Raw genomic sequence first — 18393 nt, forward strand, 5'->3', positions numbered from 1 at the left:
TACTACTACTAGTACTAGTAGCTTAAGTACTATCTACTATCTATCGTGCCGTGGTGTACTGGCAGCATCATACATTTAAGCAATTCAAGACTTGCATGTGCAGTAAGTAATGTCACATTAAATAATGTAGCTATTTAAACTCAAGCTTGTGTGGTGTGTCACTGTCTTTAACCCTTGTGTTCTCTTCGGGTCATTCTGACCCATCAGTCATTGTTACCCACCGTCGTATTGTGACAACTTTACCGCATACAAAAACAAAGTGAAGCATTTTCTTTTAACCGTCGGGCTGTCTCAGACCCTCCACATTGCGAAGGTTAAAAGAAAATGATTTTTATTTGTTTTTGTATTGGGTAAAATTGGGTAAACACAACGATGGTTCGTTATGAACCTTTGGGTCATGTGACCCGAAGGCAGCACAAGGGTTAATGCCACAGGCTAAACTAGGTTATGTCAAAAGAAACGTTTTTTATTTCTGGCACATTCAGTGAAGTTTGGCTAGCAACATAAGCTAGGCTATCTGGCTCGTAGCTTCTTCATGCAGCTTCTCCATGCAGGGCTCTAGACTGAGACCAAATGTTCGCCTTTTTTTTTACTGACAATGATCGCTTCTGCTGCTGGTGACAACGTTGTTAGAATAGCTAGTTTCAAAGGGGGTTCGGCTTGTTTCATAACAAACGGACCCATCTGCAACTGACGCACGCCCTACAATTTCCCCCAGAAATTGTACCATCTCTAGTTCCTCTTTCAAGTAATAAGCCCATGTGTTCAAGTGTTGAGCATTACATTAGCTGCATGGTCTGTAGAGATCTTGGGACGAAGCTGCAATAGCGTACATAACAGAAAGTGTTTCATTCTGGAGAAATTGTGTAAATGTTTTATGTAGTTAGATGGTCCGAGGATAGAGTGGAGTTGGTGAAGCGCCCTGGTGAGTCGCAGTCATTCGCCATAGTTCTAGTACTAATCTGAGGCTAGTCTCCATAGATATCTATATTATGTCTATGGATATCTATGCCTAGTCTCCTCCACGTCTCCCCAACGTGACGTCATCACCAAATTGCGCTAATATGCTAATACTAACACCAAAAACGACAAAAACTGGTCTTTAACAGACACAATTTGGAGATGTTTTAAATGATATACATATCTTGAGTGCTTCATGTATCCATTTATCATCAGTGATGTTTAACCTGCAATATGGCCTTTAAGTCACGCTCAGAAATGTTTCATTTGCATATTAAAATAAATAAAAAAATCGAGCCGGGGGCACACCCCGGGCGACACTGTCACCTTTTTTACTCTGAGGAATTTGCAGGTCTGTTTGTTTGTTTGTTTGAGAGAAACGAGTTGTCACGCGTTGCACACAACCCACACGTAGACATAGCCTACCGAGAGAGAACCCTGGAGTCGATTTCTAAAATCAGCATCAAATGAATTCTCGAAGTTGAAAAGCACAGGGAGTTGTTGTATGTCAGCAACAATTTTACAAGGACAACGTAGATAAGGATCAATGCTGGGATATAGCCAATGCCATGTTTATGTACCATGTCAGCGTAAAGGAAAGCTCAGAGTAGCTGAAAGGCTTGGTGACCGGCGCGGAGAAATGCGCGTCTGGTGTGAACAGCTTTTGCTCAGTCGTAGCCGATCATGGCGCTGCGCGGCGCGTCCAGGCGCTTCGCAGCCAGTGTGTCCCAGGCGTAAGCCGCTTCGAAATAGAAGCCGCAAAAGCACAAGAAAACTGTAAAAAAAAAAAAAAGTACTTTACTCTACTACACACTACAGTACAGCAAATGTATTATTTTTAGGCTACCAGTACACTGAAGGCTGAATTAATGAAGGGACTTCGAAAGTAACTAAAAATAGCCAAAAATGTCAGCATATTAAAATGTTTATTTTTAAAGTAAGCTTTAAGTGCATTGTTACAAAGATTATTTTTAGCATGCATTTTAAAATATACAAATAATATGTTTAAAAACAAAGTTCCAGTTGTACACTTTAGAAATTACATATACGTTTTACTTAAAGTATATATTTTTATAATATATATTTACTAAAAGTGTACTGTAGTAATTTTTTAAAAGTGTGTTCAAAGTATTAATGTTAAAATTGGAAAAGCATGATGGTAGTATACCTACCTATATATTCACAGATAGTACACTTTTTCTTAGTATATTTAAAATGTACTATTGAAAATGTGAATATGCTTGAAATACTCTAAAGTATACTTTTTTTTCACCGGGGTTGGCTTGGCTTACATCCCCTCACAGACACACACACACAACACACTATTCTTAGCTTACATCTCATCACACACAAACACATACACTAGCCTTAGCTCATATCCCCTCTCTCACACACACACACAAACACAGTAACACACACACATACACACACAATAGCCTTAGCTTATATTCCCTCATGCACACAAACAGTCACATACACACACACTCACATACACACACACCCTAGCCTTACCTCACATCCCCTCTCTCACACACACACATACACACACGCAGTAACACACACACACACACACACACTAGCCTTAGCTCATATTCCCTCATGCACACAAACAGTCACACACTCACATACACACACACCCTTGCCTTAGCTCACATCCCCTCTCACACACACATACACACACGTCAACACACATTGAACACACAATGATATGAAGCACACACACTGAGAAGCAGCAGGCCATCTGTCTGGGACCTAATTGAAGGACAGGCCTCATTTTTCATACGTTCATGCGTTTATTCATGGCAGATTTGAATCTAATTTCTGACACATTATCACATCAAGGTACATGGTCAGGTACACATACACACAAACAGGGTCCTGGTCAGGTTCCCTTTGACCCCTCCCCATCTTGAACATCTTAACAGGTAGCCCAGCACACACAGCACTGTGTCATACACATACACACAAACCCACCAACACAGATACAAGCACACAAACACACAGACAGACACACACAGACACACGCACACAAACCCACAGACACATACACGCAGACACAAAACTTCAATGGGCACTCAGCTAATGCTGTTCGAGAGAATCTGATTCTGGGTCACAGATTTGACCTACTGCATGTAGGCTTCAAAGTGTGACATCACAGCTCTTTACACCAATGAGACAACAATGGCTATAGGTTGCAAAGGGGCGTGTCCAATTACCTGCCTGCATTATTCAGCCTGATAGGTCATGCCTCAGGTCAGCCCCTCAGGTCAGTTCTTTTTCCACACAAACATCTCCCGTAATCCCTCTATGATCACCACATTGCATTGTGTGTATGTGAGTGGGTATTTTAGAGGACTAGATCATGAGAACAGCTGTACCCACCACTGACTGTTATCCTGACTGTGCTGAGGATATGTCTGTGTGCATGTCTGAGTGCAAGCCTGTGTGTGTGTGTGTGCTTCACCCCAGCAGTATCTCTAGTATGATCTAGCCCTCCCAGCCAGAGAGCTTTTGGGTCAGCTGTACTGCCCTGAGAGGGCCCCTATCTCTTGGCATAGCAGTCTATAGACAAGCCTGAACATAAGACAGTGGAAAAAGGAGTGGAGGAGCATGTGTGTGTGTGGGGGTGTGTGTTTGTGTAGGTGTGTGTGTGTTGCACAGTTTACCTGGGGACGATGGTGCACTCCCTAGGGCTTGACTGTGTGTGAATCAGAACAGCTTGGTGCTAAGCAGGCTGAGAGCACTGTCGTGTTGTGTAATTGCTCTCTCTGGAAGATTCTCTCACCACACACACACAACATACACAGTGGAAAGCTGAGAATCTCTCTCCCATATGGACAGAACTACACCGTAGAGACTAACTAAATGAACTAAACTGAACTAACCAACTCAATTTACACACACACTGGCTGTGGACATGTGTGTGTGTGCCTGCATGTGTGTACATATGTGTGGTGTGTGTGTAGCCGTGTGTGTGCATGTGTGGGTGTGTGTGTGTGTGTCTGTCTGTCTGAGCAAGTTGACCTCCCCTGGGGTCACCTAGGTCAGTCATCCTCCAGCTGCTCAGGGACTAACCCCAGAGCCCTCTGGGAAATCAGCCCTGCACAGGGCTAACTTGTGGAGCTAAAGCCAAGGGCTCAGACGCTGCATACAACCTAGAATAACATGCAGGTTTGGGAGTAGGGTAACACAACCAGTGTTGGGGGTAACGCGTTATGTAATATAACGTGTTACATAATATTATTACTTAAGTGAGTAACAAAGTAATATAACACGTTAGTTTTTGACATTGAGTAATATTATTACAGTTACTTATTTGAGTAACATGCGTTAATTGTCCAAGTTACTGCATTAATTCAATAAAGGAGTAAAATAGCCTTATAAATACAGATTTGCCTAAACGACACTTCCTGGGCGCAGTATCCTACTGTTTGCCTTTGATTTGATGAAACGACTGTACTCGGAGAGACTAAAACACCAATTCTCTGCAAACGACTCTGCTTCTGTCTGGAGAGGGCTCAGGCAGATTACCAACTTCAAGCCCAGAGCCCCCCACTCCACTAACGACTCCCGCCTGGCCAACGAACTGAATGAGTTCTACTGCAGATTTGAAAGACAATTGGACAGTCCTGAACTACCCCTTCCCACCCAGGAGGCCTCCCACCTCCCCCCCTCTACAGTGACGACTCTCTCCACTCAGGAGGGTGAAGTTAACAGAATTTTCTCCAGAGCTGTCTCCGGTGTTTACCTACATCTTTAACACTACAGACTACAGATCCGTCGCCCTGACCTCTGTGGTAATGAAGTCTTTCGAGCGCCTGGTGCTGGCACACCTTAAATCCATCACAGACCCTCTACTGGACCCCCTGCAGTTTGCCTACGGAGCCAACAGGTCTGCGGACGATGCAGTGAACATGGCCCTCCACTTCACCCTACAGCACCTGGACTCCCCAACATCCTACGCCAGGATCCTGTTTGTGGACTTCAGCTCTGCCTTCAATACCATCATCCCCGCCCTGCTTCAGGACAAGCTCTCCCAGCTGAACGTGCCTGATTCCACCTGCAGGTGGATCACAGACTTGCTGTCTGACAGGAAGCAGTGCGTTAAGCTGGGAACACAAGTCTCTGACTCCCGGTCCATCAGCACTGGATCCCCCCAGGGCTGCGTCCTTTCTCCTCTGCTCTTCTCCCTGTACACCAACAGCTGCACCTCTAGTCATCCGTCCGTCAAACTCCTGAAGTTTGCGGACAACACCACCCTCATTGGGCTCATCTCTGGTGGAGACGAGTCTGATTATAGGTGGTAAGCGGCCAACCTGGTGACCTGGTGCAGCCAGAACAACCTAGAGCTCAATAATCTTAAGAAAGTGGAGATGGTTGTGGACTTCAGGAAGAATACAGCCCCACTCACCCCCATCACCCTGTGTGACTCCCCAGTCAACACTGTGGAGTCCTTCCGCTTCCTGGGCACTATCCTCTCCCAGGACCTCAAGTGGGAACTGAACATCAGCTCCCTCACCAAGAAAGCACAACAGAGGATGTACTTCCTACGGCAGCTGAAGAAATTCAACCTGCCAAAGACAATGATGGTGTACTTCTACACAGCCATCATTGAGTCCATCCTCACCTCCTCCATCACCATCTGGTACGCTGCTGCCACTGCCAAGGACAAGAGCAGGCTGCAGCATATCATCCGCACTGCTGAGAAGGTGATTGGCTACAATCTGCCTACCCTCGAGGACCTGCACACCTCGAGGACCCTGAGGCGAGCGAGGAAGATAGTGGCCGACTCCTCCCACCCTGGTCACTCCCTGTTTCAGTCACTCCCCTCCGGCAGAAGGCTGCGGTCCATCAGGACCAATACCACACGCCACAAAAACAGTTTCTTCCCTTCCGCTGTTGGCCTCTTCAACAAGGCCAAGGGTTCACACTGACTTCATGACTTAATGCCCTTAAAACAACACTGCTAAATTACTGCAACTTATATTTTATTTTATATTTTATTGTATAATTTATTTTAATCTAATTCCATTGCTAGTCATGTACACTCAGTTTGCTAGTTATGTACCCTTAGTATAGTTAGTCCTCATATATAAATTTTAGATTCCTATATGTTTAATGTTTGCACCTTCCTGCCAAAGCAAATTCCTTGTCTGTGCAAACTTTCATGGAGAATAAAACCCATTCTGATTCTGATTCACGCTGCAGGCAAACACAACAGCAATCATGGCCGCAGAACGTGTTACGTTTTCGGCGTGGAAATATTCCCACTATTTCGCTTTCAATGCAGATATAGGAAAAAACATTAAAGTGAACCGCAAACTGTGCCCCAACAAAATACTATCTACTGCCAAAAGCAGCATTTCAAACTTAAAAAAACACCTTGAAAATGTCCACAGAGAAACGAAGCTGGAAGCTAGCGAAAAATCCACTTTAAACCTTAAGAGAGATGGCGACCCGTTTCCACAAGTGGCTGCTAACATAGTATAATTTATTTACACAAATATATAGATTTTTTTTAATTTATAAGCCTTTTTGATGTTTAAGATTGTTTTAAATAAACGTTCTTCTTTAAAGAAACACAATTTTGCGTCTGTAGCCTACTGTGTCTAAAATGTTCTTGCTAATTTTTTACAAAGTCAAACTCGCTACTATTAAAAGTAATAGTAAAAGTAATATAATAAGTAATATTACTTTGTACAGAAAGTAATAATGTAACTTAATCACACTACTCTTACTGAATAATAAGAAGTAATAACAAATATATGACTTTTTTGAGTAACTTCCCCCAACACTGCACACAACACACACATCACACATGCCTTGTTCATCAGAGGAACTGGGCCCAAACTGAACTGTGGGTAATTATCTCCCCATCCTCATCCACATCTATTGAGATGGAGGGATGAAGGGATGATGGGATGAAGAGTGTACACGAAAATATGAACGACTCCTGGAGAGCATGTGAGGAGACTGATTTTCTCTGCTTGAGGATCAGTCTGCCTAGACCAGCCATAGTCTGTGCGTGTAACTGCAACATTGAAGTCCCTCTGTGCCAAGTGTGGCTGGTACTTCCTGTTTCAGTTTGGTGACATGATGCTAGACGTTGTTTGAGGACCTTCTCTCTCTCTCTCTCTCTCTCTCTCTCTCTCTCTCTCTCTCTCTCTCTCTCTCTCTCTCTCTCTCTCTCTCTCTCTCTCTCTCTCATGTTTAAAACACAGGTAGGCACAGTGCATGTCAGGGGGATGTGTGTGTGTGGGAGGATGGCAGGGGGTTACAGCTTAATGATCTGTAATTACAAGCAAATCAAGAGGAACATCTGTCAGTCATAGCCCTCTTCTCTCTTTCCCTCCTTCTCTCTTTCTTTTACACAAACACACACACTCGAATAGCCCTAACCTTTCAATCTCAAATTACAATTCAAACTAGAGAGGGTACAATTTCTGGGGAAATTGTAGGGTGTGCTTGCTTGCGTCGGTTGCACAGGGGTCCGTTTTTGAATGACATTTTTACAACTGATATTTCTGTATATTTTATATAAAAATGCATACTTATTATTTATAAAGATGACATAGATTTAAAAGCATTTTTTTTTTGCTGCTCATTTACAACTGAAAATACGAGTGAAGTGTAGAATGAAATAGATGTCTTCTCATTTCCCCTGCAAGAGGCAGCCTCATCGTTGAAACAAAACGAATAAATTGGGCAGACCGGTGTAAAAATTGACCTACTCTCTATGATTTAAACGTCATTTTCCCTTCTCATGATATTTTCAGGCATTTAGCTTACTCATTGCATTCATTCATTAATAAAGAACCCCCTTTGAAGATTATTCTACGACATTACCCGGCAGTAGAAGATGGAATCGCGATTCAAACAGTACCATCTGCTAACTGAAAATATGCCCCCCAAAACGTAAATAAGCTTGACATTTATTTAGTGGAAAATCGCTCATTCATAAAAAGCTCACTGGTAGCGATCCTTGTCAGTAACAACGCAAAATGCGATATAGCCCTGTGTGGAGAAGCTGCCCCGGTAAATTGTACTACTACGGTACAGTACTAGACCACTGCTGTGTTCGTCTTGGTAGCGATTGCGTTGGTTGAATTGGATTTAACGTTCCGTTGTACGGTTTAAGCTGAAATTAATTATTTTCATGAACAGATTGACAATGTTTAGGCTGTGGCAATGAAGTTCAGGTTAGTAGTTAGACTTTTGATTTAAGTAAGGGGAGTGCCGAACATGTTCTGTCGCCGTTTGACTTCCTAAACAGCTGTGTACTGTAGTGTAGATGTTTTTGTAGTGTGTCTCGCGTAAGCTACAGCGTTGCAGTGAGCTACACTGGTTTGAAACCACAGGTAATGGTCATTTCACCAACAAATCGTTTACTAATGTCAGAATAAATCCTACAACGAAAATGTATATGTGAGGAATGTTTATTTTAACGATTGAAAACAGATAACGCTACATCATAGACCACTGTAGTATGTGTTGCCCGGGCAACACAGGCTAATGTCATGATGCTAATACTTCAGTGAAATAGTAGACTACTGTTTCCGAAAGTAGATGTACTTCCTTAATAATATCAGCTTATACTGTACATTACACATCACAATTGTGTGTCATATCACAAAGTAAAATGAGTAAATAGTTATCACCCTGGCCTCTGTGCTTGTGGCGTTTCTGCAGCTGCCTTGCAGTAAAGCTATAGTTAGCCTAGCTATCCCCCAAGTTAACAGATGCGAAACGAATGTTCTGCCAAAGGTAGTCACGCGTGTTTTTGTGACGTTAGTGACGTAGTGACGTTAGTAACGTCAGTGACTGTGGCTAGCAAATTAGCCACCGTTAGCTTCACTTTTCGCCACAAAAACTTTACTTGAGCCTAAACCATGCAACGGAACGTAAATTCCAATAGAAGCAACTCAATCGCTACCAAGACGAAACTTTTGACACCTACGTTGTTATGTAGGCCAAATATTGACTGAGTTTTAGGGGGGCAAAAAGAAATTAAAAAAATAATAATATATATGTGAGAGAACAAAGGTTGTGCTCTCGCCGAAGGCTTGAGCACACCCAATAATATATATGTGAGAGAACAAAGGTTGTGCCCTTGCCGAAGGCAAAGCACACCCAATGATTTAATTGGCCATGACCAAGAAAGCAACTATTGTGTAGCCAAAGCATTTTGTGGACAATGGTAAAACCGAGGCTAAGAATAAAATAGAATTGCAAGTGAAAGTCCTCCTCCTGCTCCTCCTCTGCTACTCCCACTCTTCCTCCTTCTCCTCTCCTACTCCTTCTCCTCCTGCTCCTCCTGCTCCTCCTACACCTATCTTCTCCGTCAAGATGTACATCATCTTAATAGTCTTTCTATTGATTCACCAGCCCCATCCATCTGCTATGCTGATGTCTACCTCCATTATCTGTCTACCTGCACTGCTTGTCTACCTCCACTACCTGTCTACCTCCACTACCTCTCTAACTCCACTACCTGTCCACCTGCACTTCCTGTCTAACTCCACTTCTTGTAAAACAAATTTCCTTTCGGGACAATAAAGTCTATCTTATCTTATCTGTCCATATGCACTACCTGTCTTCCTCCACTACCTGTTTACCTCCACTGCCTGTCTACCTGTACTTCCTATCTACCTCCACTTCCTGTTTACCTCTACTGTCTCACTGCACTACCTGTCCACCTCCACTTCATGTCTACCTGCACTTCCTGTCTACCTCCACTTCCTGTCTACCTGCAGTTCCTGTCTGCCTCCACTACCTGTCTACCTGCATATCTGGTCTACCTCCACTGCCTGTCTACTTGCACATCCTGTAAAGCTGTCTACCTGCACTACCTGTCTACCTGTCTACCTCCTCTACCTGCACTTCCTGTCTAGCTGTCTCCCTGTCTCACTGCACTGCCAGTCTACCTCCACTACCTGTCTAACTTCACTACACATCTGCCTGTCTACCTGTATACCTCCACTACCTGTCTGCATGTCTGTCTGCCTACCTCCACTGCCTGTCTACCTGTACTTCCTATCTACCTCCACTTCCTGTCTACCTCTATTGTCTCACTGCACTACCTGTCCACCTCCACTTCATGTCTACCTGCACTTCCTGTCTACCTCCACTTCCTGTCTGCCTGCAGTTCCTGTCTTCCTCCACTACCTGTCTACCTGCATATCTGGTCTACCTTCACTGCCTGTCTACTTGCACATCCTGTAAAGCTGTCTACCTGCACTACCTGTCTACCTGCCTACCTCCTCTACCTGCACTTCCTGTCTAGCTGTCTCCCTGTCTCACGGCACTGCCAGTCTACCTCCACTACCTGTCTACCTTCACTACACATCTGCCTGTCTACCTGTATACCTCCACTACCTGTCTGCATGTCTGTCTGCCTACCTTCACTGCCTGTCTTCCTGTTCTTCCTGTTCTTCCTTCTACCTGTCTGTCTGTCAACCTGTCTACCTGCACTTGTTGCTTCCTGTCTGCTTTCTCTGCCTTCCTTCATCACTCCTCTTCCTCTGTGTTCCCTCCTATTCTTATCTGTCTACCTTCCTTCTTCCCTCCTCTCACTCTTTTCCTCCTTCCTTCCTTCCTTCCTTCCTTCCTTCCTTCCATCCGTCCTTCCTCACTGCTCTCTGCCTCCCAGCCTCCCAGCCTGCGACCTACTTCCATTAATCCTGGTTGAGTCTGCCTCCTCCTCTTCTGTCACTTCTCCTCACAACTGGACCAGGGAGGAGGGAGGGGGACGGAGGAGGGAAAGGAAAGATGATGGGAGGGAGGACAGTGGGAAGGACGTAGGAGGGAAGAAAGCAAGGAAGGCAGGGAGAAAGGGTTCAGAAGTCAGGCACACAGAGGTGATGGGTTTGTCTCAACAAGCTGACACCACAAAATATGTCTAACTGTCTCTATCTCTCCACCTCTCTCTCTTTCAAACATGTCTTTCTGGCACCCTGTCCCTTTCTTTCTCCACCTCCATCTATCTCCCATCTCGCTCCCTCTTTCCTTATCTCTCACCACCTCTCTCCCTACATTTCTCTGTCGCTCTCTGTCACACACACAGATCTTTTGGAGGGTGCGTCTTCCTTGCCTACAGTGAGGTACAGCAGTTGGAGTCAGCTCTACTGATTTGGTCAACAGCTTGGCTGGGATGACAGCACTGGCCCAAGGCCACAGCATGCACATGCCAGGGTCTGTGTGTGTGTCTCCGTGTGTGTGTAAGTGTCTCTCTGTGTGTGTTTGTATGTGTGCATGTGTGTGTGTGCTCCGGTTCTATTAGGGCCTGTCCTGTGGTGATGTCACCAGTAAAAGAGTATAAACCCTGACATGACAATCCTAGAAGATATCCCAGGAATCCCTCCTGCATTGTTCCCAGACCCACAGGCCTCCAGTAGCCCATGGAGGAGGGAGAGCAGACTATGGGTCCTGTGGTTCTCAAGGCTCACAACCCCCCTCAGTACCCAAACACAAATCACCCCGTTTCACGCAATCTCCTGATAAATCTCTTGAAATGCTCCCGTCTGATGAAGTAGGGTGTGTCTGTGTCTGTGTGTTTATAAGGCATCATCATGATCATGGCTGCCTCTGATCGTAGCGTGCTACTAATTATACCCCGGCATCGCCGTCACCAGCAGATGATTGCCTCTCATGTGACACCAGGTGGACAGCTATTGGCTACTGACGTTTGGAAGTGGCTCCAGAGACTCTTGACAATCTGTGTGTGTGTTTGTGTGTGTGTGTGTGCGAGCGTGTGGGTAAGAGTGTGTGTGTCAGTGTGTGTGTGTGTGTTTGCAGTGTTATTAGAGTAGTTTACAGAGACAATACACCAACCATCAGCTGTCCAAGTGTGACACAGTCTCACTCCCAGGCCAACATCCCAGCTCACTGTCCCCTCCCAGGCCAACATCCCAGCTCACTGTCCCCTCCCAGGCCAACATCCTAGCTCACTGTCCCCTCCCACTCCAACATTCTAGCTCACTGTCCCCTCCCACTCCAACATCCCATCTCACTGTCCCCTCCCAGTCCAACATCCCAGCTCACTGTCCCTTCCCAGGTCAATATCCTATCTGACTGACAACTCCCCTGAGTGCCCCACATCTCCACAGCCTAGACACCTGCATCACCAGGCAAGAGGAAGCTCACTGTGTTTTGAAGTCAGGATAATCCTTACATGTTGATGGTTATGTGGGGATTGGGGCTATGCTAATTCAGCCCTCAGCTAGTCTTGCTGACCCAGCCAGCCGAACATGGGCATTCATGTGTGGCCTACCTTACACGCACACACACCTGCACACACACACACACACACACACAAACACAAATTATTGCACACACTGCCTGGTTCTACACATATCTGTCTAGTTCTATACTGCCCCACACCAGTCCTTCACTTCTATACTGCCCCAGACCGGTCCTACTGTTTTATACTTCCCCAGATTAGTCCTACTGTTCTATACTGCCCCAGACCGGTCCTACTGTTCTATACTGCCCCACACCGGTCTTACTGTTCTACACTGTCCCACACCGGTCCTAGTATTCTATACTGCCCCAGACCAGTCCTACTATTCTATACTGCCCCAGACCAGTCCTACTGTTCTATACTGCCCCAGACACACAGGACCAGTACTACAGTACATCTGGGTCTTTGAAAACACGGCAATCTGACAAATACATTTAGGCACTTCACCGGAACGGAATTAACGTGAGGAGAAAGACCGAGATGCCAGTTGTTGCCTGCCCAGCCACGTCTGAATGTTACGCAATAGAGAGAGAGAGAGAGAGGGAGAGAGGGAGAGAGGGAGAGAGAGAGAGAGAGAGAGAGAGAGAGAGAGAGAGAGAGAGAGAGAGAGAGAGAGAGAGAGAGAGAGAGAGAGAGAGAGAGAGAGGAGAGAGAGAGAGAGAGAGAGAGAGAGAGAGAGAGAGAGAGAGAGAGAGAGAGAGAGAGAGAGGCAGGAAAGAAGTAGGGACAGTGTTCTGAACAGTGTAACACAAAAACACATTCATCCTCAGAGCTTTCAAACAGGCAGAGATAATAACAGTAAAAGCTGAAACCATGTAGCCTACATATGCTCTTCTGTGAATCACACAGAAGAGCAGAATTCACAGATTTTTGACCAATAACGACTTCTTTAGACTTTAACGATAATGAGACAGACATAAAGGGGGATCTCAGATTGAGATAAGAGGCATAAGGGCACTTGTCACAACAACATTTTGATCTGGAAAACAAATATGTCACCAAGGTCCGCCTGGCCAACCACGTTACACCCTAACAACAACACCAGAAGCTGTTACAGTACAGACCCACTGTTCTTCATACAGCCAGACAACACCTGACACTACAGCTTCTGAAGCCCAGGCGGACAACCAGTCTTAGTTTAACCCTGGAGCGGTCTGGCTTCCATGTTAAAGCAGAACGGAAGGCTGTTGACAGAAGATCTTGCACCACATTGGTGGCTTTTTCATTATGCTGTGAGCACAGCTCTTGGTGTGGAACAGGCCGCTAGTCTCTCTGCTGTGTATCAGTTAAACTGATGGTGCTGGCATTGGACAGAGACCAGAACAGGCTGTGCTAGACACCAGAGAGCAGGGTTTTGGCACTGACTGGCAAACTGTATTTCAGATATATTTGTGATGATTGAGATGCAGGCATATCCCACAGGCTGGGTTGAGTTACCTAACAGACCCCGGGGTTCACCCCAGTCATAAACCACCGGCTACCATGTGAAGCACCTTCCAGCTCAATCCCAGGAGAATAGGCGTTGTGTTCCTAACATCAACCTGTTGCTCGGTAAACCGGGGAAGCCCCTGTAGCTCATTATGTAACCAAAGAATAAGCGCTTCACGTTTAATGTGTTCAATAAGCTAACTCTGAACGGTAGGCTATGTGAAACTTCTGTTCTCTTTCGTTGCTACGTAGTCCATGTGTGCAAGCTAGAACATTATGTGATATGAACATGGACTTCTGCTGTAACTCATAATGTAAAGATATAAATATACACAGAAGCAGGTTGAGTGAGTTGTGGCTCTCTTGCCAATGGCTTTGACGATGTTTTGAATTGTTGAATTGATGTTTTGATTTTCAAATATAAAGACTGTTAATCAGGCGCTTTTTATAACCAACCCCCGTGCGCCTCTAGATTCCACTTCAGGCTGTACGGCCAGTAGGCCTAATAACTGACCAGCAACTTCAGCACCTCTCTAATCACTGTAGACCCAATCTTACATATTTATCCGTAGGAGGTGCAGCGGCAATAATACGAATAACAACGTAGGCTAATCTACAACATGTTTTATCAAATAGCCTATGTATTTCTATCAAGATGAACAATAAGTAGTGTGTAGTGCGTGTTCCTGGTTTTAATCATTACGTACATCACTGTACTGACTTCAGAACCTTGAACGCTCAAAAGACCGTCTGCCTCACGCGTTGCTTCGAGACGCGCACCGGGTCGAGCCGTTGCAGTTAGCGCGACTGTTCAGCCCAGCCTTACAGCAGGAAAGGTCAGGTATTCAGGAGAACCACGGCTCGATGTTACACAGAACAAACAGCAAGCACCGTCACTTTTAAAGCAACGCAGAGGGACAAATGCAATGCATGCGGTATAGGCGCATAGCCAGCGGACACCTGTTGGCCAGTCTGCCGCGCGCCCTGAAGGCAGCGCAAAGTCACGCTAACATGTGTTTATTCAAAAGTAACAAAGGAAACACTTAAGACTATAGCACCAACGCGTTAGCAAGACTGGAGCCACATAAGAAATAAACAAAAGTCGTCACACAGAAATTGTAATTCTAACCTCCTTCATTGTCGAAATAACCAACGTTATTTTGAAGCATACTTTTGTGTACAGTACCCTATGTTACAAAAACTGAGTGGCGGACGACTCGCCTGAAGTCATTGTCGCACTCTCATCATTTGAAGCGGTGTCATCAGCCCGGGGAAAGAGAGGCGTGCGAGAGGTAAACATGATTACCGGGGGGACAGCTTATCCCCGACGCGCGCCACTCCGAACAATAAGAAAGAGCTCTGAGGGCAAAAACCTTCTAAATGAACTGTTTCATTTTCTGCACCGTGTTCATATCTTATCTGTAGACATGAACCACATATAAACACAACCTTTAGTTTGACATCTGAAAAAAGAAAAGTGGATTTGAATGAACAAAAACATATTTGTAGATAGTCCTAAGCTTATTGAGTATATGCTTTCTAATTAAAAAGAACATTGGTTTGGTTGTCTAAACACAAAGAGATTATCAAAAAAACTGTCGCCCTCCACAAACATCGGGTGTTTAACTTAAAACCTTTTTTCTTGTTCTTCTTTTTTTAATTTTTACTGTTATGTTTTTTTTTTTACTGTTACGGAAACAACAAGAGATGCGGAGTCAGTAGGAAGAATTTCCAGAAAATACTGAGGTAAATACTTACATGTGAAACTCCTGTGTTCACTGTGTTCCTTCTCTCAGCCTATTTCAGTTAATTTGGGCATATCTGTGGACTGACAGTGAGTGCCGAAGAGAAGCCATTTCCAAATCACTTTTTAGAAAATCCCAGACCTAGCTGAATAGATCAACAATTTAATTAGGCCCAACTGCGTGCGAATTGCGTGTAAAAGTTAAGTTCAAATTCCAAGCGCACCAAAGGATGGATCTGTTGAAAATATTGTTGTTCATTCCTTTTTATCGGGCATTTTCACTGGTCCATATTTGAGTTAACCAAGTGATCGTTCATGCATATCCCAACAGATTTTAACATAACGATTGTAATCTCAAACGTACAGAATAAAAGTCGTTCTTATCCTCAGCAAATTCCAAACAAATGTTGATTTAGTCCAATTAACAACTTCCCAAAAGCGCGCACGAAGCCTCTGGTCTGTATCGTTGTGAGATTGACCGCTTGCGTGTCTCCGTTTACCTCTCTCTCTGAAAACGCATCCCGACCATTTGATTGCCCTTGCGTGGCGGAGTGAGGAAGTCAGATGTTTTTGGTAACGCCTACCCCTATTTGTCTGCTGGGCACTGTTTAGACGACCTCCGCTGACGCGTGCAGTGTAGTCTGGAGATATGATTCAAAAGTTAGTTCTACATTACTAGATAATGATTGCGAAAACAGCATTTTACTATTAAAGAATAAACCAGAAATATTGCATGCTTAATGTGGAGATGGCGTCAGGATTTGTCACTTCGGAATCAACAGTCTCTCTCTCTCTCTCTCTCTCTCTCTCTCTCTCTCTCTCTCTCTCTCTCTCTCTCTCTGGATCTGTCTCTCAGACCTTTCTTTCTTTCCGTGTTTGTGTTGTGTTATATTGTGTTGTGTGTGTGTGTGTGTGAGAGAGAGAGAGAGAGAGAGAGAGAGAGAGAGAGAGAGAGAGAGAGAGAGAGAGAGAGAGAGAGAGAGAGAGAGAGAGAGAGAGAGAGAGAGAGAGAGAGAGAGAGAGAGAGAGAGAGAGAGAGAGAGAGAGAGAGAGAGAGAGAGAGAGAGAGAGAGAGAGAGAGAGAGAGAGAGAGAGAGAGAGAGAGAGAGAACAAGGACGAGAATAATGCATAATGGATAGTCCATGTCAATTTTCCTTCATTAATAAAATAATCACTTTAGTAGAAGACCACCTGTTTGTAATAATAATATATAGCTCATAGATGTAGGTCAGCTCCAAGATGCTAAATCCCTGCCTTAGTTATGTGTCACCGTTTAGGCTATAATTAAATATATAGGCCTAACTTTATAGCCTGCAGACAGTTACGTTGTTATACAAACATATGAAAAGAAACACGGAAAAATCAGTTTGAGACACAAAGCATGCTAAACTCAAAAAATAAAAATAAACTGAGTTTAAGAAATTGTAATAATCGAATGTAGTTCACTAAATAGACGTAGAAACATGCAAATGTTTTGTTGAATAGGCCTACATGCTACATACATGATGCTAGATATTGATTGCTCGATTCCCCGGCTGTGCCAAATGACGTTGTTGTCCTTGGGCAAGGCACTTCACCCTACTTGCCTCGGGGAGAATGTCCCTGTACTTACTGTAAGTCGCTCTGGATAAGAGCATCTGCTATATGACTAAATGACTAGATATAACTTTGTTTTGGTTCACTTCTAAATTCTGCACATATCCTAGGCCTGTTAAATCTATATCACATTAAATTCAACTTGAGTTTCATAGTCTTATACAAAAGAGTCACATAAGTACAACACAGGTGAAAAGATAGACCTTTAAATGAAAAACAAAATAAAATGCAATTTCAGGAAATAAAGATGAAAGAAATGTTAGGTTGGATGTAATGCCCTCTTTAGAGATATTTTGTGAGTTGTGGGGTTGCTTGAAGTTATGCTTAAAGCAATGCTAGAGTTCCCTCTGATGGTCTGAAAAGGAACACTCAGGATGGGAACATCTGTGCTTCTGTAACAGCTTAAGTCGCGTTTTGCTCCCTCCCGATCTTTACCCACACCGGGCATCGAACTCTGGTTCTCTGACTTGCTAACTATCACCTTTACAAACACAGTTTTAACCACCTACCATCGAAAAGTAACTAGATAGTAGAAGCGTCAGAGGGCCCGAGTTTGAAGCCCAGTGTGGGGAAAGATCGTGAGGACGCAAAACTTACGGTCGATGCGACTACAGTTGTGCTTCACCTCGCCACGTGTCTGTGAGAGTAACAGAATTTAAACGACCGCCCTATAGCCTCCTTGGTCTAGTTTAGTGAAATGACTTTCAATCCCAGACTGCTGCTCCTGGGACCAGCCCAGTGGTCAGTCAAGTAAAAGGTTGTGAGATGAATACCTGCTTGGGTTCATTACATTTAGTCATTTAGCAGACGCTCTTACCCAGAGCGACTTACAGTAAGTACAGGGACATTCCCCCCGAGGAAAGCAGGGTGAAGTGCCTTGCCCAAGGACACAACGTCATTTGGCACGGCCGGGAATCGAATTGGCAACCTTCAGATTACTAGCCCGATTCCCTAACCACTCAGCCACCTGACTCCCTGTGACTCCCTGGGTTCATTGATGTTTTGAAAAACTGTTGGCAAACCTGCAGAGCAACACTGACCTTTACAGTCTGATTAGCCAGTGGATCATGTCCCCACACCACTAATCAAGATGTCACCATTAATCAACATAATGAAGTCATTATTTCATTATTAGCTCATCTAGTGACACAGAGCTTGTCCAGACGGCATCATTTGTACCGGGTCACATCCTGTCCACTGTCTGCTGGCGGGCTTGGACCATGTCCTTTCCAGCAAATCCTTCCTAACACAGCCCAAGATGAGCTGCAGCTGACTGAAGAGTCAGGGCTCAGAGAGTGGCTGGGGGCTGGGTGGTCATGGCAGGCAGCACCAGTGGGGAAGACAGACTATCAGATGAGGAGGGACCAGTGTAGCAGAAGCCTTCATTCATTCATTCACTCACTCAACTTATTCAACGCATATGCA

General features: G+C 44.6%; 1 protein-coding gene across 1 annotated transcript in view; it reads right to left on the minus strand.

Moving 5' to 3' along the window:
- LOC134035327 (sodium channel protein type 5 subunit alpha-like) overlaps positions 1-15909 on the minus strand; it is a 214378-nt gene extending 198469 nt beyond the window's left edge. Inside the window, exon 1 of the mRNA XM_062480326.1 lies at positions 15386-15909. The gene's annotated coding sequence lies outside the window, so the exon portion shown is untranslated. The remainder of the gene's footprint in view (positions 1-15385) is intronic.
- Between the last annotated feature and the right edge of the window lie 2484 nt (positions 15910-18393).

The sequence above is a fragment of the Osmerus eperlanus genome, chromosome 15 (assembly GCF_963692335.1).
Source record: "Osmerus eperlanus chromosome 15, fOsmEpe2.1, whole genome shotgun sequence".
NCBI lineage: Eukaryota > Metazoa > Chordata > Actinopteri > Osmeriformes > Osmeridae > Osmerus > Osmerus eperlanus.